The 22,717-nt window shown below is 38.5% G+C and overlaps 1 pseudogene; it reads right to left on the bottom strand.

Moving 5' to 3' along the window:
- Positions 1-296: 296 nt before the first annotated feature.
- On the bottom strand, positions 297-482 carry LOC116580404 (annotated as a pseudogene).
- Positions 483-22,717: the final 22,235 nt, after the last annotated feature.

The following is a 22,717-nucleotide window of genomic DNA, read 5'->3' as shown; positions in this document are numbered from 1 at the left end:
ACCCAGGTGGCTCAAATGGTTAAGTACCCGCCTTGGGCTCTGGTCATGATCCCAGGGTCCTGGGATTGAGCCCCGCAATGGGCTCTCTGCTCAGCAGGGAGCCTACTTCTCTCTTGCACACTCTCACTCCCTCTTTCTGGCAAATAAATAAAATCTTTTTTAAAAATAAAAATTAAAAAATACACTAGATAGGATGAATAGTAGACTTCAGGAAGAAGAACAGATCAGCAACCTGGGAAATGGAATAATGGAAAGCAATCAAGCTGAACATAAGAGGGGGAAAAAAGAATAATGAAAAATGCAAATAGATTAAAGGAACTCAGTGACGCTATCAAAACTAATAACATTCACGTTATTGGGATCCCAGAAGGGAAAAAGGGGGCAGAACATTTATCGGAAGAGATAATAGCTGAAACTCCAATTAGCAATAATCGCGCCTCGGATAAACCTCATTGGCTACGATACTGCCACTGCGCAAAGCTTGAAACTCCAAATCTTGGGAAGGAAACAGAAATCCAGATGTAGGAGACCCAGAGAGCACCCAACAAAAGCAACCCAAGGAAGTTCACATCAAGACATATAGTAATAAAAATGGTGAAAGGTAGTAATAAAGAGTTTTAAAAGCAGGAGAAAAGAAAATAGTTACATACAAGGGAAAACCCAGAAGTATTCAGCTGGTTTTTCAGCAGAAACTGCAGTCCAGAAGAGAATGGCATGATATATTCAAAGTACTAAAAGAAAAAAACCTGCATCCAAGAATACTCTATTCAGCAAGACTATTATACAGAATAGAAGGAGAGATAAAGAGTTTCCTTTCCCGTATACACAAAAGCTAAAGGAGTTCATGGCCACTAAACCAGCTCAATAAGAAATGTTAAAGGGGACTGCTTGAGTGGAAAGGAAAGACCATAAATAGGAGTAAGAAAATCAGGAATCACAAAAGGCGAAAAAGTGTATCTATACAAATCAGTCAAGGGACTCACAAAGTATGACACCATAGACCTAAGATGGAGGGTCGAGGGGAGTAAAGAATGAGTTCCAACATAAGCAACCATTAACTTAATATAGACTGTTAATATGTAGAGGTTATTATATACAAACAGAATGGTAACCATAAATCAAAAACCAGTAACAGATATGCAAACAATAAAAAGTCAAATATATCAATAAACAAAGCTAACAGAGAAGACAGCAAGAGAAAGAGAACAAAAACAACCACAAAACAAGTAACAAACTGGCAATAAGTACATAGCTATCAACAGTTACTTTGAATGTAAATGGACTAAATGCTCCAATCAAAACACAGAGTGAAAGCATCAAAATATTAAAAATAAAACTACCATATGATCCAACAATTCCACTACTGGGTATTTACCTGAAGAATACAAAAACAGTCATTCAAAAAGATCTATGCGCACTATGTTTACTGCAGCATTATATACAATAGCTAAATTATGGAAGCAGTCCAAGTGTCCATTGTACTAGTGAATGGATAAAGATGTGGTGTATATATGTACACACGTACAATGGAATATTACTTAGCCATAAAAAAGAATGAAAGCTTAACATCCCTAACAAATGGATGAATCTAAAAGATATAAGGCTAAATGAAATAAGTCAGAGAAAGAAAAACACTCTGATTTCACTCAAATGTGGAATTTAACAAAACAAATTATTTCGGCACTATTGTAAATGGGATTCTTGTTTCAGCTGCTTCATTATTGTCATATAGAAATGCAACAGATTTCTGTATGTTGATTTTGTATCCTGTGACTTCTTGGAATCTGTGTGACAGTTCTAGCAACTTTTTGGTAGACTCTTATGAGTTTTCTACATAGAGTATCATGTCAGCTGTGTACAGTGGAAGTTTCACTTCTTCCTTGCTGATTTGGATGCCTATTATTTCTTTTTGTTGTGTGAATGCTGAAGCTAGGATTTCCAGTACTATGTTAAATAACGATGGTGAGAGTGGGCATCCCTGTCTTGTTCCTGACCACAGAGGAAAAGCTTTCAGTTTTTCCACACTGAGATGATGTTAGCTGTGGGGTTTTCATACATGCTCTTTATGATGTTGAAGTATGTTCTCTCTATCCCTACTTTGTTGAGGGTTTTTATCAATAATAGATGCTGTACTTTGTCATGTGCAATTTCTGCATTAATGAAAGGATCATATGGTTCTTATCTCCTGTTAATGTGGTGCATCATGTGGATTGGTTTGCGAATATTGAACCACGCTTGCAACCCAGGAATAAATTCCATTTGGTCATAGTGAATAATTTAAATATACTGTTGGATTCGGTTTGCTAATATTTTGTTGAGAATTTTTACATCCCTGTTCATCAGGGATATTGGCCTGTAGTTCTCTTTTTTTAGTGAGGTCTTCATCTGGTTTTGGTAGCAGGGTAATGCTGGCCTCATAGAATGAATTTAAGTTTTCCTACCATTTCTATTTTTTTGAACAGTTTGGGAAGAACAGGTATTAGCTCTTCTTTAAATGTTTGGTAGAATTCCCTTGTGAAGCCATCTGGCCCTGGACTTTTGGTTCTTGGGATATTTTTTTTATTACTGATTAAATTTCTTTGCTGGTTATCAGTCTGTTTAAGTTTTCTATTTCTTCCTGTTTCAGTTTTGGTAATTTATATGTTTCTAGGAATTTAACCATTTCTTCCAGGTTGCCCAGTTTGTTGGCATATACTTTTCCTTTTCCTTTATTTCCTGAACCCCCTGGTCTCCAAGTCTTAGTAAACAACAGTTTCTTCATCTGAAAACTGTGGCTAATGATATTTGTCCTTTCTACCTTAGAAGAGAAGTAAAAATTATGCTTAATATAAAAACTTATTAAAAACAGAAAAGGGATAACCTGCAGGGTTTCAAAGTAGTTACATATTGAGCACTCAGTTTTTCATAATGTTCTCTAATTCTTAGTATTTCTGTGGTGCTAGTTGTTATTTCTCCTCTCTCATTTGTGACTTTATTTGGGTCCTTACTCTTTTGATAATCATCTGGCTAGAGGTTTATCAATTTTATTAACTTTTCAAAGAATAAGCTCCAGGTTTCATTGTTTTTTTTAAAGTTTCTATATCATTTATCATTATATATCATTTATTTCTGTTCCAATCTTTATCATTTCCTTCCTTCTACTGGCTTTAGGCTTCATTTGTTCTTTTTCTAGCTTCTTTAGGTGTAAGTTTAGGTTGTACCACAAACCATCCCATAATGTAGCTAGGAATAAACCTAACCATAGAGGTAAGAGATCTGTACTCTGAAAATTATAAAACAATGATGGACGAAAGTGAAGAGGACACAAAAAAATGGAAAGACATTCTATGCTTATGGATTGAAAGAATAAATATTATTAATAAAATCCTGAATGAAAGGGGGGTGATCACAACCACTACCAAGGAAATACACATGTGTTGGAACATATTATGAGCAACTATACACCAACAAATTAGGAAGAAATGGATACATTCTTGGAAACTTATAACCTATCAAGACTGAAACAAGAAGAGGTATAAAATCTGAACAGACCAATAACCAGCAAGGATATTGAAGCAGTCTTCAAAAACTTCCCCCCAAAAACAAGAGTCTGGGGCCAGGGGAATTCTACCAAACACTTAAGAAAGAAATAATACCTATTTTACTGAAGCTGTTTCAAAAAATAGAAATGAAGGGAAATTCCAAACTTGTTCTATGAGTTCAACATTCCCTTGATCCCAAAACCAAAGACCCATCAATAAGGAGAATTATAGACCAATAATCCCTGATGAACATGGATGCAAAAATACCCAACAAGATATTAGCTAATAGGATCCAACAGTACATTAAAAGGATTATTCACCATGACCAGGTGGGATTTATTCCTGGGATGCAAGGTTGGTCCAACATTTGCAAATCAATCAATATGATATAGCACATTTATAAAAGAAAAGAATCATATGATCCTCTCAATTGATGCAGAAAAAAGCATTTGACAAAATACACCATCCTTTTTTAAAACTCTTTGCGGCACCTGGGTGGCTGAGTGGGTTAAGCCTCGCTCAGGTCATGATCTCAGGGTCCTGGGATCTAGCCCGGCATCGGGCTCTCTGCTCAGCAGGGAGCCTGCTTCCCCCCACACCCGCCTGCCTCTCTGCCTTCTTGTGATCTATTTCTCTCTCTGTATGTGTCAAATAAAAAAAAAAACTCTTCAAAGTATAGGGATAGAGGGAACATACCTCAGTATCATAAAAGCCATCTATGAAAAGCTCGCAGGGAATATCATTCTCAATGGGGAAAAACTGAGAACTTTTCCCTTATAGTCAGGAACATGGCAGGGATACCCACTCTCACCACTATTGTTCAACATAACACTAGAACTCCTAGCCTCAGCAATCAGACAAAAAGAAATAAAAGGCATTCAAATTGTCAACAAAGAAGTCAAACTCTCTCTTCACAGATGCCACGATACTTTATGTGGAAAACTCAAAATACTCCATGCCAAAATGCTAGAACTCATAGAGCAATCCAGCAATGTGGCAGGATACCAAATCTATGCACAGAAATCAGTTGCATTTCTATACACTATCAACGTGACTGAAGAAAGAGAAATTAAGAAATCAATCCCATTCACAATTGCACAAAAACTATAAGATACCTAAGAATAAATCTAACCAAAGAATAAATCTAAACAAAGAGGGAAAAGATCTGTACTCTAGAAACTACAAAACACTGATGAAAGAAATTGAGGAAGACACAAAGAGATGGAAAAACATTCCATGCTCATGGACTGGAAGAATAAACATTGTTAAAATATCTGTGCTGCCTGGAACAACCTACATATTCAATGAAATCCTTATCAAAATACCATCAACATTTTTCAGAGCTGGAACAAACAATCCTAAAGTTTGTATGGAACCAAAAGAGACCCTGAATCTCCAGGGGAATGTTTAAAAAGAAAACCAGAGCTGGGGTCATCACTATGCCTGACTTCAAACTTTATTACAAAGCTGTGATCATCAAGACAGCATGGTACTGGCACACAGACAGACATACAGATCAACAGAACCAAACATAGACCCTCAACTCTGTGGTCAGCTAATGTTAGACAAAGCAAGAAATAATATCCAATGGAAAAAAGATAGTCTCTTCAATAAATGGTGCTGGAAAATTGGACAGGAAATAGTAAAGGGCACCCTGAGTGGAAAAGAAGGACCGTAAGTGACAGTTTGAAGGTAGGAAACACAAAAACAGGATTGATGAATATTTCCAGGAACCCACAAAAGAAAGGGCTGTAAAGTATGATACCACTTACTTAAAATGAGTGTGTGGAGGTGGGTCAAGTGAAGAATGTATTCAAGCTTAAATGACCACCAAGTTAATATAGACTGCTATATGCAGATGTTATTATATGCAAGCCTAATGGAAACCACAAATCAAAACCAATAAATATACAAAGAACAAAGAGAAAGAAATCTAAATATATCACTAAAGAAAAACCACCAAACCATGAAAAAGGAACGGAAAGGATCAGAGAAAGTATTCAGAAACAACCACAAACAAGTGATAAATGTCAATAAATATATATATCACTAATTACTTTGTATGTAAATGGACTAAATGCTCCACTCAAAAGACAGGGTGACAGAATGGATAAACAAGATCCATCTATATGTTGCTTAAGAAGACTCATCTTAGACCTAAAGACATCAGCAGATTGAAGGTGAAGGGCTAGAAAAGCATTTGTCGTGCAAATGGACATCGAAAGAAAGCTGGAGTAGCCAAATTACGTTGAATAAACTAGACTTTAAAACAAAGACTATAACAAAAGACAAAGAAGGATACAATATAATACCAAGGGGGACAAACAAGAGGATATAATAATTTTAAGTATTTTTGTACTCAACGAAGGAGCACACGAATACATAAATCAATAACAAAATAATCAATAGTAATATGGTGATGATAGAGGACACCACACTTACATTGATCGACAGATCATCCAATCAGAAAATTGACAAGGAAACAATGGCTTTCTTTTTTTTTTTAAGATTTTATTTATTTATTTGACAGACAGAGATCACAAGTAGGCAGAGAGGCAGGCAGAGACAGAGAGAGAGAGAGAGGGAAGCAGGCTCCCTGCGGAGCAGAGAGCCCAATGCGGGGCTTGATCCCAGGACCCTGAGATCATGACCCGAGCCGAAGGCAGCGGCTTACCCACTGAGCCACCCAGGCACCCCAGAAACAATGGCTTTCAATGAAATAATGAACCAGGTGGATTTAACAGATGTATTTAGAACATTCTTTCCTAAAACAGCAGAATACATATTATTTTCCAGCGCCCTAGAATATTCTCTGGAATAGATCACCCATTAGACCACAAAACAAGTCTTAACAAATTCAAAAAGATCGAAGTTATCCCATGCATCTTTTGTATCCTGAGACTATATTGAATTCACTTATTATTTCATCTTGTTGCAAATGGCAAGATTTCATTCTTTTTGATGGCTGAGCAATATTCCATTGTGTGTATGTATGCGTGTGTGTATGTGTATATATATGCATACATATACATATGTATATATATGTATATACATATATATACACATACACATGCATACACGATATATATACATATACATATGTGTATATTTGTATGTGTATATACATGCACACACACACACACACAGATATGTATATATACCATATCTTCTCTACCTATCAGTTGATGGACATTTGGGCTCTTTCCATAGTTTTGCTATTGTTGATAATGCTGCTATAAACATCAGGGTGCATGTGCCCTTTCAAATCATTATTTTTGTATCCTTTGGATAAATACCTACTAGTGCAGTTGCTAGATCATAGAGTAGTTCTATTTTTAACTTTTTGAGGAACCTCTATACTGTTCTGCAGTGGCTGTAGCAGTTTGCATTCCCATCAACAGTGTAAGAGGGCTCCCCTTTCTCTGCACCCTTGCCAACAGCTGTTGTTTTCGGTGTTAATTCTGGTCATTCTGACAGGTGTGAGATGGTAGCTCATTGTGGTTTTGATTTGTATTTCCCTATGATGAGTTAAAATGCATTGTTGGATTTGGTTTGCCAGTATTTTGTTGAGGATTTTTGCATCTATGTTCATTAAAGATATTGACCTATAGTTCTTTTTTGTAATGTCTTTCTCTGGTTTTGGTATCAAGGTAATGGTGCCCTCAAAGAATGAATTTGTGAATTTTCCTTTCTCTTCTTTGAAAAAGAAGAAAAAACATGGGGAAAAAACATGTTGAAAACATGATGCAACGTGATGCAAATTAGTTTTTTAAAAAAAAGCTAGAGTATCTGTAAAATTATAAAAATAGATTTTAGAACAAAAAATAAGTATAAAGACATCCCCCCAAAATAAAGGGATAAATTTATTAAGAATAGATAACCACTTAAATATGTATACATCTACTTAGCATAGAAATTAAAGATATTGACACAGCCACAGTTGGAGTTGGAGACCTCCAAGCTCTCTTCTTTGTAAACAACAGAACAAGTAAATAGATAATCTGTAAGGACATGGAGAACCTGAATACCTCTATCAACCAACTTGACATAAGCACCATTTTTAGATCACTCCACTCAATGGCAGAATACTGATTCCTTTCATGTACACTGCTACTTTCAAAAAGAGTTGAAATCATAAATAAGATGGGATGGGGCGCCTGGTGGCTCAGTCATTAAGAGTCTGCCTTCGGCTCAGGTCATGATCCCAGGATCCTGGGATCAAGCCCCAAGTCAGGCTCCCTACACAGCGTGAAGCCTGCTTCTCCCTCTCCCACATCCCCTGCTGTATTCCCTCTCTCACTTTGTCTCTCTGTCAAATAAGTAAATAAAATCTTGGGAGGAAAAAGAGATGGGATAAAAAAAAAAAAAGAAATCACGAGGGTAAACTAAAACACAAAAGGAGTTTATGCAATTAAAATGGTGCAAGAGGGGTGCCTGGGTGGCTCAGTGGGCTAATGTCTCTGCCTTTGGCTCAGGTCATGATCCCAAGAGTCTGGGATCGAGTCCCGCATCAGGCTCTCTGCTCAGTAGGAAGCCTGCTTCCCCCCCAACCCACTGCCTGCCTCTCCGCCTACTCGTGATCTCTGTCAAATAAATAAATCTTCATAAAGTGGTGCAAGAATTTAGAACACGAGGTGTTTATATTGAAATAGAAGAAATCAAGAACCTAAGCTTTCACATCCAGATACTAGAAAAAGAAAAGTCAATTAAACCCAAAGTTTAATTTGGAAATATAATTAATTAGAAATCATGAAACAAAAAACAGAAGCAGAATGAAGAAAAATTAGTAAAACAAAAATTTTGATTGTGTATATGTATTTATGTGTGTGTATGTATATATACATACACACATATATATATATAATATAATGGAATACCACTCAGCTACAAAAAAGAATAAAATCTTGACATTTACAACAACAACAAATTTTGATTCTTTGACAAGACCAATAACATCAAATCTCCATCCAGTCTAATTAGGAAGAAAGAGACAAGATCAAAATTATCAATATCAGGAATGAGAGTGAGCATCATTAGATATATTAAAGCCATTAAAATATAAAATATTATGAACACCTTTGTACCCATAAAACCCAGATGAAAAGTTCCTTGAAAGATATAAAATATCCATTATAAACCCAACAACATAGAGCTATTCTATTCCTATATTTATAAAATGGAATCTATAGTTAAATGTATTCCTTAAAATACAAAAAAACAAAAACACCCCACACTAAAAATTCAAGTCTCAGATTGTAACATGGGTGGATTCTACCAAAGAGTTAAATTAATACTAATTCTATATAAAGTCTTCTGGAGAATTGGAGAAAATTCTTTCCCATTCATCTTATGAAGCCAGCATTTCTTTGATATCCAAATCAAAGATACTACAAGAATGGCAAAATGTATTTTTTGCACAGTAAAAGAAAGCATCAATAAAACATAAAGGGAACCTAGTGAATTGGAGAACATGTTTGCAAATGATACGTCTGATAAAAGGTTATTATCCAAAATATATAAATCACTCCTACTACTCAATGCCAAAAACACAAAAAATGGAAAGAACCCTGAATAGACATTTTTTCAAAGACGACATACAGATGGTGAATAAACACATGAAAATATGTTCAGCATAACTAGTCATCCAAGGAAATGTAAATCAAAACCACAATGAGATCTGGAGGCCAGAAGTTGCACAATTTCCAAGTGCTGGAAAAAACAAAATACCGATCTTCAAATTATATATCCAGCAAAACTATCCTTCAGGATGAAAGAAAAATAGAGACATCTTCAGATGAAGGAAAACAAATAATTTGTTTCTAGTGACCTACCTTTAAATATGGCAGAAAAAAATTTCAAACAGAAAGGAAATGGTAATAGAAAGAATATAAGAACAACAAAAGGATCAGAAATATGACTTATCAAACTCAACACCCGAAAAACAAATAATTCAGTCAAGAAATAGGCAGAAGACTTAAACAGATATTTCTCCAAAGAAGACATACAAGTGGCCAACAGACACATCAAAAAATGCTCCACATCACTCAGCATCAGGGAAATACAAATCAAAACCACAGTGAGATACCACTTCACACCAGTCAGAATGGCTAAAATCAACAGGTCAGGAAACAAAAAATGCTGGAGAGGATGCAGAGGAGGAGAACCCTCCTACACTGTTGGTGGGAATGCAAGCTGGTGCAGCCACTCTGGAAAACAGCATGGAGGTTCCTTAAGAAGTTAAAAAATGGATTGGGAGGGAGACAAACCATAAGTGACTTTTAATCTCACAAAACAAACTGAGGGTTGCTGGGGGGAGGGGGTTTGGGAGAAGGGGGTGGGATTATGGACATTGGGGAGGGTATGTGCTTTGGTGAGTGCTGTGAAGTGTGTAAACCTGGTGATTCACAGACCTGTACCCCTGGGGATAGAGTATTATGCCTCCATCAGAAAGGATGAATACCCAACTTTTGTAGCAACATGGACGGGACTGGAAGAGATTATGCTGAGTGAAATAAGTCAAGCAGAGAGAGTCAATTATCATATGGTTTCACTTATTTGTGGAGCATAACAAATAGCATGGAGGACATGGGGACTTAGAGTGGAGAAGGGAGTTGGGGGAAATTGGAAGGGGAGGTGAACCATGAGAGACTATGGACTCTGAAAAACAATCTGAGGGTTTTGAAGGGACGGGGGGTGGGAGGTTGGGGTACCAGGTGGTGGGTATTATAGAGGGCACGGATTGCATGGAGCACGGGGTGTGGTGCAAAAATAATGAATACTGTTATGCTGGAAATTAAATAAATAAATAAATAAATAAATAAATGCCTTTACAGAAAAATCTAAAAAAAAAAAAAAAGAAGTTAAAAAATGGAGCAACTTACAACCCAGCAATTTCAGTCAGTACTGTTACCAAAGATACAAGTGTAGTGATCTAAAGGGGCAACAGCACCCCAATGTTTATAGCAGCAATGTCCACAATAGCCAAACTGTGGAAAGAGCAGAGATATCCATCCCCAGATGAATGGATAAAGAAGATGCAGGGTGTGTGTGTGTGTGTGTGTGTGTGTGTGTGTACGCATGCGCATGCACGCTCACATGCATGCACACATGCACACACACATACACACACACATATATAAAATATGGGATATTAGCCATCAAAAAAGGTGAAAATCTTACCATTTACATCAACATGGGTGGAACTGGAGGAGATTATGCTGAGTGAAATGAGTCCATCAGAGAAAGACAATTATCATATGGTTTCACTCTTGGGTGAAATAGTGCTGAAGATCACAGGGGAAGGGAGGGAAAACTGAACAGGGAGAAGTCAGAGAGGGAGACAAACCATAAGAGAAAACTCTTGACTCTGGGAAACAAACTGAGGGTTGCAGAAGGGGAGGTGGGTGGGGTGTGGGGTAACTGGGGGATGGGCACTACGGAGGGCACATGCCCTGGTGTTATATGCAACTGATGAATTACTGAACTCTACATCTGAAACTAATGATATATGTTGCCTAACTGAATTTAAAAAAGGAAAAATGGCCACATTCAGTAGATAATCTTCCTGAGTTTCAGAAAACACATTAGATGATTGAAACAAATACCATATCACCACCTGATACTCAAGACAATAATATTTAAAAGTAGGGAAGGCAAAAGAACTTAAGTGGAAGTTAACATAATAGCCAAAGAAACCATCAAAAAAAAAAAGAAAGAAAAACCAAAGAGATATATTTAAAAACCCTGTAAATAAACCAATATCCTAAAGCTCCAAATATCTATACTTTTACGTCCATTTAACTATATGATAGGGATGCTGCCCATTATATAGCTAAATGTACGTAAAAGTATAAAGTCGTTCAGGCAAAAGTCCTGGACGGGGTACCACCTCACTCCAGCTGGATTTCTATCTGAATCCAACTGGGAATATAGATCATGAGAACTAATTGGGTCTCAATTTCTGCATTTTTGAAATACCAGTGGCTGGAAAGGTAGATCTGTAAAGCCAACTGGACCATGTGTAGTGCTAAAATTCAATTATTCCATAAATTCCCAGTCTCCCTTTTTCCCATCCACCCTGTGTTATTCCTGATGACTTGGAGGTCTATAAAAGTGCTCTGAAAACTACAGGAAAGTGTACAAACAAAATGGTATTTGTAGGACACATTCAAGGCTCTTACAGATCCTGAGGTGGAGAGATGTGAGAAGGGCTGGAGACTTCAGGGTCACATGTACTATTGGAACATGGGCAGTTTCCCACCAAAGGAATCATTCATTGCTTTCCCACAAAGGGTAGAGAACAGAAGCAAGCAAGGCAGATTAGACCATTTACTGCTGTTCATTTAGCATTCTTCTGGGATCAGCCTATATCAAATCTATGAAACTAAATAAATTATGTCCAAATTGGCCAATACCTATCACAGTACACCAACCCAACATACTTCTTCCTCAGCTCACCATGCTACCCTATCCTCTTGACATAAACAGTCCAAAGGTAATTTACCTTTGGAAGTACTAGGTTATGTAATGATGGTTTGGTATGTTAGACAAAGAAATTTAAAACAAAAATATGCCCTCATCATGTTTTATAGATATGTATAAACACCTTAATTTTGTCATAAAGGTAAAAAGGTCTCTGTTTTCCTATATATAATATGCAAGGATTTAGAAAACTATCAATTTCCTTCAATCTCTTATGTTCTGTGACTAGAACGAATTATTTTTCCTGAACAGAGTCAGGCAAAATCCTTAAACAAGACCGTGTAAGCTTACTGGTTAAGAGTTTGGATTTTGGGGGCGCCTGGGTAGCTCAGTGGGTTAAGTCTCTGCCTTCAGCTCAGGTCATGATCTCAGGGTCCTGGGATCGAGCCCCACATTGGGCTCTCTGCTCAGCCGGGAGCCTGCTTCCTCTTCTCTCTCTGCCTGCCTCTCTGCCTACTTGTGATCTCTCTCTCTCTCTCTCTCTCTGTCAAATAAATAAATAAAATATTTCTTTAAAAAAAGAGTTTGGGCTTTGGCGTTATACGTACCCATGCTAAAATGCTCTAATTTGTGTATTTGTTGGCTGAGTGGCCTAGTTTCCCACCCTGGCCCTCAGGATCTTCATTTGTGAAAAGGATATGGGAATACCTCCTTTACAGGATTGCTGTAGGAACCCATGTGTCAAAGGCATTGGCATATAAGCATTCTACCATGAAAACTTTGTTTCCATAATTGTGTTTACCTCCAACAATATAGTGAAGCATTTCAAACTAGATGTCAGATTAGTTAGGGTTTTTTAATGTTATGTTTATCACTATACAGTAGTACATCATTAGTTTTTGATGTAGTGTTCCAGGATTCATTGTTTGCACATAACACCCAGTGCTCATTGTACCCTTAATACCCATCATTGGGCTCACCCATTCCCCCACCTCCCTCCCCTCTAAAACCATCAGTTGGTTTCCCGGAGTCCACAGTCTCTCATGGTTCATCTCCTCCTCCGATCTCCCCCCCTTCACTTTTCCTTTCCTTCTCCTAATGTCCTCCATGCTATCCCTTATGCTCCACAAGTGAAACCATATGATGTGACTTTCTCTGCTTCACTTATTTCACTCAGCACAATCTCCTCCAGTCCAATCCATTTCGATGCAAAAGTAACCATTTTGGAAAACAGTGCAGAGAGTCCTCAAAAAATTAAAAATAGAGCTACCCTATGACCCAGCAATTGTACTACTGGGTATTTACCCCAAAGATACAGATGTAGTGAAAAGATTAGTTAGGTTCATGGCACAAAAGTATATTAAGTTCTATAGTCAGTAGAGAGCTTACCTCTGAAACCCTAATTCTGTCTTATTTGGGACTCTAAGATCACTTACCACGTGACTGCAATGCTGAGTTAACCTCTATCTCCTACATTAGGACAGTGGTAACCCCTTCCACATTTGGTGTAATGTGTTCTTAAAATAGGGTTAAATCCTGCTTCATTTGTATAGTATAAATCTGACCCTGGTGATTTTTTATAAAGCTTCTATCAAGCCAGGAGCTCTTTTCTTTGAGAGAAAACTTTTGCATAAAGACAAATAACCATTCATCTCCAGGGACGCCTGAGTGGCTCAGTGGGTTGGGGCCTCTGCCTTTGGCTCGGGTCATGATCCCAGGGTCCTGGGATCAAGCCCCGCATCGGGCTCTCTGCTCCGCAGGGAGCCTGCTTCCCTCTCTCTCTCTCTCTCTCTCTGCCTGCCTCTCTGCCTACTTGTGATCTCTGTCTGTCAAATAAATAAATAAAATCTTAAAAAAAAAAAAAAAAGAGGGTGCCTGGGTGGCTCAGTGGGTTAAGCCGCTGCCTTCGGCTCAGGTCATGATCCCAGTATCCTGGGATCGAGCCCCGCCTCAGGCTCTCTGCTCAGCAGGGAGCCTGCTTCTCTCTCTCTCTCTCTCTCTCTCTCTCTCTCTACCTGCCTCTCCATCTACTTGTGATCTCTCTCTGTCAAATAAATAAATAAAATCTTAAAAAAAAAGAATATCCTCTCCATTATTTTAGCCTCTACTAGACATGCAAGTGTATCTTTTCTGTGGTTTTGTTTTTTTAAGATTTATTTATTTATTTATTTGACAGAGAGAGAGAGATCACAAATAGGCTGAGAGGCAGGGAGAGAGAGAGGAGGAAGCAGGCTCCCCGAGGAGCAGAGAGCCCGATGTGGGGCTCAATCCCAGGACTCTGGGATCATGACCTGAGCCTGACCCGAGCCGAAGGCAGAGGCTTAACCCACTGAGCCACCCAGGTGCCCTGATCTTTTCTGTTTTTAATGTCAACCCAATATATGCCAAAATGGTCCCCTCAAAAAATTATGTAATAAAAGCACACATTCCAAGAAAACAAACAAACCAAGAGGTATCCCCTTACACCTGTCAGAAAGGCTATTATCAAAAAGAAAGAACAAGTGTTGGCAAAGATGTGGAGAAAAAGGAGTCCTTGGTCACTCTTGGTGGGAACGTAAACTGGTGCAGCCACTGTGGGGAATGGTATGGAGGTTCCTCAAAAAATTAAAAATAGAAATACCATATGACCCAGCAACTGCTGGTTTTCACGCAAACAAATGAAAATGCTGATTCAAAAAGATTCACGCACCCTTACAACAGCTAAGATGCGGAAACAACCCAAGTGCCCATCAATAGATGAGCAGATAAAAAAGATGTGGTGTGTGTGTATATTTCATATTTATGTACTCATATACACATATATCGTATTTTTATATATAAATGGAATATTTACATTTGGAACAGAGTATATACTTGAAATGGAATATTACAAACCTCAGAAAGAATGAAATAGGGGCATCTGAGTGGCTCAGTCAGTTAAGCATCTGGCTTTGGCTCAGGTCATGATCCCAGGGTCCTGGGATCGAGTCCCACATCAGGCTCCCGGTTCAGTGGGGAGTCTGATTCTCTCTCTCCCTCTGCCTCTCCCCACCCCCTAATAGTGTTCTCTCTCAAATAAATAAAAAAGAAGCTAATGAATTGTTGAACACTACATCAAAAACTAATGATGTCAGCTAATTGAACATAATAAAAATATAAATAGATAAATATCTTTTATACAATGGATTATTATGCCTCCATCAGAAAGGATGATTACCCAACTTTTGCATCAACATGGACAGGACTGGAGGAGATTGTGCTGGATGAAATCAGTCAAGCAGAAAAAGTCAATTATCATATGGTTTCACTTACCTGTGGAGCATAAGGAATAATATGGAGGACATTAGGAGAAGGAAAGAAAAACTGAATTGGGGGAAATCAGAGGGGGAGGCGAATCATGAGAGACTGTGGACTCTGAGAAACAAACTGAGGGTTTTGGAGGGGAGGGGTGTGGGGCATTGGGTGAGCCTGGTGGTGGGTATTAAGGAGGGCACGGATTGCATGGAGAACTGGGCGTGGTGCATAAACAATGAATCTTGGAACACTGAAAAAATTTAAAACTTTTTCTGGATCAATTAAAGGGGAACAAAAAAATTAGAAAATCACATCCAGCAATATTTAAAACAATAAATTCATGACCAAGTGGGGATAATTCAGGGAATGTAATGTTAGTTTGACACTTAAAATTATATCAATATAATTCACCATGTTAATAAGACTAAAAAGAATGACCACATGGCCATTTTATAGCTATAAAATTCAATAACCATTAATGATTAACATTCTCCATTAACTATGAATAGAAAGGAATGTCCTCTGACAAAGGTATTTATAAAAACTCTACAGCTGGGTGGCTCAGTGGGTTAAAGCCTCTGCCTTTGGCTCACGTCATGGTCCCAGGGTTCTGGGATCGAGCCCCGCATCAGGCTCTCTGCTCAGCGGGGAACCTGCTTCCTCCTTTCTCTCTGCCTGCCTCTCTGCCTACTTGCAGTCTTTATCTGTCAAATAAATAAATAAAATCTTAAAAAAAAAAAAAACCTCTACAGCTGGGACACCTGGGTGGCTCTGTCAGTTAAGTGGGTGGCTGGCTGCCTTTGGTTCAGGTCATAATCCTGGAGTTCCAGGATCAAGCCCTGTGTCCAGCTCCCTGCTCAGTGGGGAGTCTGCTTCTCCCTTTCCTTCTGCTCCTTCCCCTGCTTATGCTGTCTCTCGTGTTCTCTCTTAAATAAAATCTTAAAAAAAAGAAAAAAGAAAAAACCTCTACAACTAATGTCATACTAAATATTGAAAGAATGAATGTTAAGTTTGAGAACTACGCAAAGATGTCTGTCCAGTTTCACCACTTCCATTCAATATTGGACTGGAGATCCAAGTTAGTATAAAAACTAACAAGTGTACAAAGTAGAAAGAAACAAAGCTATTGGCAGATGACACCGTCATCTACTATTTTAAAATCCAGTGTACTAATGACGGAGTAATCGAGTATGGTGAAGTCAACAGATCAGGAAACCATTGCCACCAAAAAGATACAGGCAGTAACATCTTGGTGAATTTTGTGGGGGGGGTGTCAAAGTGGCAGATCTGATTGTTATCTTCTGGGAGGTTATAAACTGACAGTGTTATAAAGTATATGTAAAAATTAGTGGTATTTGTGTGTGACCAACGGGAAGGAGTCCTGCTGCAAATATTCTAAGTCATATGGCCTGATTTGAGTGTATGATGCTCATAGGGCAAGCAGGTTGCTTGCTAAATGAAATATCCATCATTAGCCCTAGACAAGCCTTCTAATTTGGCCAACTACTCAGGGATTTTTACCTCAATTGTTGGATTGGTTAGTGATAGTCAAGGTGTTTAGATCGGGCTTGTGTTAACCAAACTTGACAGTGTGCAAGCTTCAGCATTTACCATGTGTGGTTGAAACTGGTTTATGTGGAGAGTTTGAGCCTCCTGGTTGCAAACCAATGAGTTCATCCAAATCAACACAATAGTGTGTGCAGTCAACACAATAGTGTGTGGCTGCATTGGATAGGCTTTGTCGTAGGATGTGGAGATTCCTTGCTATGCATTATTCCTACTATGTCTGATTTCATCATTATGGGATATGGCATTGCCACGGCCTGAATTGTGTCCACCAACCCAAACAAATTCATACTTTGAGTCCTAACACCAGTACTTTCTGAATTTGACTATATTTGCAAATATGGTTTTTAAAGAGGTGATGAGGTTAAAATGAAGTCTTTGGGGACGGACCTTAATCCAATCTGACAGATGTCCTTGTAAGAGGGGGAAACTTGAACACACAAAGAGACAGCAAGTATGCTCAACACAAAGAGAAGACAATTGTGAAGACACAGCAAGAAGGCACCATCTCCAAGTCCAGGAGAGAGGCCTCAAAAGCGGCAAACCTACCCACACCTTGATCTTGGACTTCCGGCCTCTAGAGAAAATAAGTTTCTGTTGCTTAAGCTACTCAGTCTGTGGTATTTCATTAATCCTATGCCTAGAAAACTAATACAGTGTTGATTTTATAATGTCCAAGAGCAGTATTTACTGGGTGAAGTTTTCTGTCTCTCTTTCTGGCAATCCACATGGACAATGGCCCTGGAACATGAATTTTCCAAAGAGGATCAGAGGGAGAACAGATCCACACATTTTAACCCGAATATTCAGGAAAGTTTTTTATTTGGGGTGGTGGAAGTTTAGGCTCAAGTGGGTCCCAGGAAAGTACCTTCCATCTGGTTTCCAGCCCTCCTGGAATGGGGTCAAGATCAAGAATTTATGAAGAGAGAAACAGACCTTACTGAAGGGACTCATACATAATGAGTCTTTATATACATACATAGAAGACCTAACATTAAATATAGGAAAGAGTGATGAAAATATTTTTTTATGTTGGTGTGAGTCTGCTAAGGAGTCTTGAATTAAGAGAAATTAAGATTTGGGACAAGATATAGACCCATTTAGGGGTCCATTTGCTGGGCTGCAATTTAAAAAGGCATTATTTAGGGTAACCAGTAGGTCTCTTAATTAAGCGATCTGGGACCTAGGAGAAACATAAAAGTTTCATCAATGCTTTTTCCTAGACCTAGCAATGCCTATTTGGGAAAGTGAAATGTGTGCCTTGTAATTATCAGTAATTTCTGGAATTCTGAAGATGAAAAGGAGTGTCTTAGCAAGGCCATGCCTTAGGGCTTCAGAGTATGTAAAGACATGTGGAAATGGATTTAGATTTTGGGTATCTGAGGCAAGAGAGTCCCAGAGTCCTTTATCCTGGGAGGGGGCAATTTTTAGGCAATGGTCCAATAGATGGTGATAAATGTGCAGATGGGCCATTTGTTGGCCAGAGCATCTGCGCTAAATGACCACCTAAGGTTTGGTCTATGGTGTTTATCAGGGACATCCTGGCTAAGGGATAGAAAGCAGCAACATTCGACTGAGCTCCATATGGTGGTTCTTTTGAAAAGGAATGAAGTTGGAAGACTCATACACCTAATTTCAGGACTTACTCTAAAATTACAGCAGTCAAGACAGGTTGCTATTAGCATGGAAATAAATATGCAACTCATTGCAATAGAAAATACATAACTAGTCCCACACATACTATCAGTTCACTTTTGATAAAGGTACCAAGGGAATCCAATAGAGAAAGGGCAGTCTTTGAACAAATAGTACTGAAATAAACAACTATATGTCAAGATCTAGGAGTCCTCATCCTTTGCACCATATTTATGAAATTACTAAGAATACACCATATGTGTGTGTGTGTGTGTGTACACACACACACACACACCAGAACACTATGCAGCCATCAAAAGAAATGAAATCTTGCCATTTGTGATGACGTGGATGGAACTAGAGGGTATTATGCTGAGCAAAATAAGTCAATCAGAGAAAGACAATTATCATATGATCTCTCTGACATGAGGAATTTGAGAGGCAAAGTGAGGGTTTCGGAGGTAGGGAAGGAAAAAAAGAAACAAGATGGGATCAGGAGGGAGACAAACCATAAGAGACTCTTAATCTCATGAAACAAACTGAGAGTTGCCGGGGGGGAGGCGGTAGGGAGAGGGGGGTGGGGTTATGGACATTGGGGAGGGTATGTGCTATGGTGAGTGCTGTGAAGTGTGTAAGCCTGATGATTCACAAACCTGTACCCCTGGGGCTAATAATACATTATATGTTAATTAAAAAATTAAAAAACTATAGCCAAAAAAAAATTACACCATAGACTTACATGTAAAACTAGGGATATAAAACTTTTATTTAAAAAATGTGGGAGAACCCTTTATAAACATGAGTTATTCCAAGATTTATATTGTAGAAAGGATGAATGAGAAGAAAACTTGATGAATTTCATTAAATTAAAAACTTCTCATGACACGATTATAAAATTATAAAATTTCAATGTTAAGCCACATAGTGAGAGAAGATGAACTGATAAAGGCCTTGCATCCAGAATTTACAAAGAAGTCTTAGAATTCAGTAAGACAACTGATTTTTTACATTATGTTATGTTAGTCCCCATACAGGACATCATCAGTTTTTGATGTAGTGTTCCAGGATTCACTGTTTGCGTCCAACACCCAGCGCTCCATGCAATCCGTGCCCTTGTTCATACCCATAACCAGGCTCACCCATCCCCCCACCCATGTACCCTCTAAAACCCTCAGTTTGTTACCCAGAGTCCATGGTCTCTCATGGTTTGTTTGCAACTCCAATTTCTCCCCCTTCATTTTTCTCTTCCTTCTCCTAATGTCCTCCATGCTATTCCTTATGCTCCACAAGTGAAACCGTATGATAATTGACTCTCTCTGCTTGACTTATTTCACTCAGCATCATCTCCCATCCATGGTCATGCAAAAGTTGGGTATTCATCCTTTCTGATAGAGGCAGAATACTCCATTGTGTATATGGACCACATCTTTATCCATTCATCTGTTGAAGGGCATGTTGGCTCCTTCCACAATTTGACCTTTGTGGCCATTGCTGCTATGAACATTGGGATGCAGATGGCCCTTCTTTTCACTACGTCTGTATCTTTGGGGTAAATACCCAGTAGTGCAATTGCTGGGTCAAGTCCAGGGCCTGTTGGATTCCCAGGGGAATTCTACTGAACATTCCAAGAAGAATACCTTTCTCCTGAAGCTGTTCCCAAAAAAATGGAAACAGAAGGAAAACTTCCAGGCTCTTTCTATGAGGCCAGCATTACCTTGATCCCAAAACCAGGCAAAGACCCCATAAAAAAGAATTTCAGACCAATATCCCTGATGAATATGGATGCCAAGATTCTCAACAAGATCCCAGCTAACAGGATCCCACAGTACATTACAAGCATTAGCCATCATGACCGGGTGGGGTTTATCCCTGGGATGCAAGGGTGGTTCAGCATTCACAAATCAATCAATGTGGAGGAACACATAAATAAGAGAAGAGACAAGAATCACATGGTCTTATGAATTAATGCAGAAGAAGCATTCTTTCCTAATTAAAACTCTACAGAGTATAGGGATAGAGGGAACATTCCTCAACTTCATAAAAACCCATCTGTGAAAAACCCACAGCGAATATCATTCTCAATGGGGAAAAGATGAGAGCTTTTCCATGGCGATCAGGAACACGACAAGGAGGCCCACTCTCACCACTCTTGTTCAACATAGTACTAGAAGTCCTAGTAACAGTGACCAGACAAAAAAAAAAAAAGAAATAAAATTATTCAATTGGCAAAGAAGAAATCACACTCTTTGCAGATGACAGGATACCATAAGTGGAAAACCCAAAAGACTCCACCCCCAAATTACTAGAACTCATACAGCAATTCAGTAATGTGACAGGATAAAAAAAAAATCAATGCACAGAAATCAATTGCTTTTTTTTATTTTATTTTTTCAGTGTTTCAAGATTCATTTTTTATGTACCACACCGATTTCCTCCAATTCACTTTTCCTTTCCTTCTCCTAATGTCCTCCGTGTTATTCCTTATGCTCCACAAGTAAGTGAAAGTTTACACACTAGCAGTGTAACTGTAGAAAGAGAAATTAGGGAATCAATTCCATTTACTATAGCACCATACCTTGGAATAAACCTAACCAAAGAGGTAAAGGGTGTATACCCCAGGAACTACAAAACACTCATGAAAGAAATTGAAGAAGAGACCAAAAGATTCCAGGCTCATGGGTTGGAAGAATAAACATTGTTAAAATGTCTGTGCCGCCTAGAGCAGTCTATACTTTCAACATCATCCCGATCAAAATACCAACAGCAAATTACTTTTCAAAGTGCTGGAACAAACAATCCTAAAATCTGTATGAAACCACAAAGAAGCCCGAATCACCAAGGAAATATTGAAAAAGAAAAAGCTGGGGGCATCACGTTGCCTGATTTCAAGCTTTACTACTAAACTGTGATCACGCAGAGAGCATGGTACCGGCACAAAAACAGACACATAGACCACTGGAACAGAAGAGAGAGCCCAGAAATGGACCCTCAGCTCTATGGTCAAATAATCTTCAACAAAACTGATTTTTAAAAAAATTTTTATTGTGGTTATGTGAGTCACCATAAAATACACCATTAGTTTCTGAAGCAGGGTTCCAAGATTCATTGTTTACGCACAACACCCTGTGCTTCATGAAATATGTGCCCTCCTTAATACCCACCACCAAGGTCACCCATCTCCCACTGCCCTCCCCTCTAAAACCATTGGGACAACCGATTTTTTTAAATGGAAAATTTACAAACACTTTCAAAAAAACATATAATGAACAATAATCACGTGGACATGCTCAGTATCTTTAGCCCTAGGGAAATGCAAATTAAAACTACAATGACATACTACTACACACCTATTAGAATGGATCAAATTAAAAACAAAACAACTGAAAAAACCAAGTTCTTTTGAGACTGCTGAGCAACTCGAACTGTTGCACAAAATAAAACAGCTCTTTGGAAAATGGTTTGACGGTTTGCAACCAAACAGACTAAAACCTATCTTAAGATCCAGCAATCTAGGTAGTTACTCCTAGGTAGTTACCCAAAGGAAAACACACACCCCATACCACACGCGAAGCGTTTATAGCAGCTTTATTCCTAAGTGACAGGGCTGGAAATAAACCAACAGGATGGGGAGAAACCAGAACAAGCCCTCCGTTCCTGGTGGGAGTATAAAATAGCACAGACGCTTTGGAAAACTGTCGAGCAGTTCCTCGCGTGGTCAGACACAGAGAGTTACCTTATGATCAGCAGTTCGACCTCTGCCCAAGAGAAACACCCCAGAGCAACGAAAACAGAGATCCGCACAAAAAACCTGGATACCGATGTTTACAATAGCATTATACCAACAACCAAAAGCTTGAAATCATCCAAACTAATGAACAGACAAGATGCTACATCCACACAACGGAATATTAGTCCTAATATTAGTCCAGTAATACATGTGACAGCGCGAATCTTGAAAAAAAAATTACACCAAATCAAAGAGGCCAGTCATAAAAAAGCACATACTAGATGATTCCATTGGGGGGGCGGGTGTTGTAGCTGAATGGTACACGGTCGCTTTCTGACACGGTGATAATGTTCTAAAACTATGGTCATAGTTGCACTTACCGGAATATGCCAAAACCACTGGATTTTGCACTTCAAATGGATGAATTCTATGCTCTGCAAATTACATTTCAAAGTGGTCATTTAAAAATGGGCAAAGAAAGCACCAGTCAAAAATCAGACTTTTTCCGTCATTTCTATAATTACAACTGGAGTTATGGAGGTCTATTTCAAAAGAGCACTGAGGACAGCTGAGT

This window comes from Mustela erminea, chromosome 19 (assembly GCF_009829155.1).
Source record: "Mustela erminea isolate mMusErm1 chromosome 19, mMusErm1.Pri, whole genome shotgun sequence".
NCBI lineage: Eukaryota > Metazoa > Chordata > Mammalia > Carnivora > Mustelidae > Mustela > Mustela erminea.
This window is presented reverse-complemented; position numbering and strand designations above follow the sequence as displayed.